Here is a 306-nt window from a genome sequence, read left to right as displayed (position 1 = left end):
TAATCTCCTAGTCTAGGCTGGTCCTCACTATTATCTACGGGAGAGGTTGAGACCGCTGTATTACCCTCAGCAGGTGTCTCCTCAACGTGAGTCTCAGGGTGATCTAGGGGATCCAGGTTAGGTTCTTCTGCTGCTTGACGACCAATGTCTGCGATGTCTTCAAACGATAGCTTGATGCCTAAGTGTGCTTGAATCGCATCCACATCCTGAACAACCGAATTTAAGGATGCCTGCAGAGTCCTTATGTAACACCCCGTTTTTCAAAGCGAGGGTGTAATTTTTTTCAAAAGAATTTAAAATAAAGCA

This window comes from Cicer arietinum, chromosome 2 (assembly GCF_000331145.2).
Source record: "Cicer arietinum cultivar CDC Frontier isolate Library 1 chromosome 2, Cicar.CDCFrontier_v2.0, whole genome shotgun sequence".
NCBI lineage: Eukaryota > Viridiplantae > Streptophyta > Magnoliopsida > Fabales > Fabaceae > Cicer > Cicer arietinum.
The sequence above is the reverse complement of the archived record's forward strand: the minus strand, read 5'-3'. Positions refer to the sequence as shown.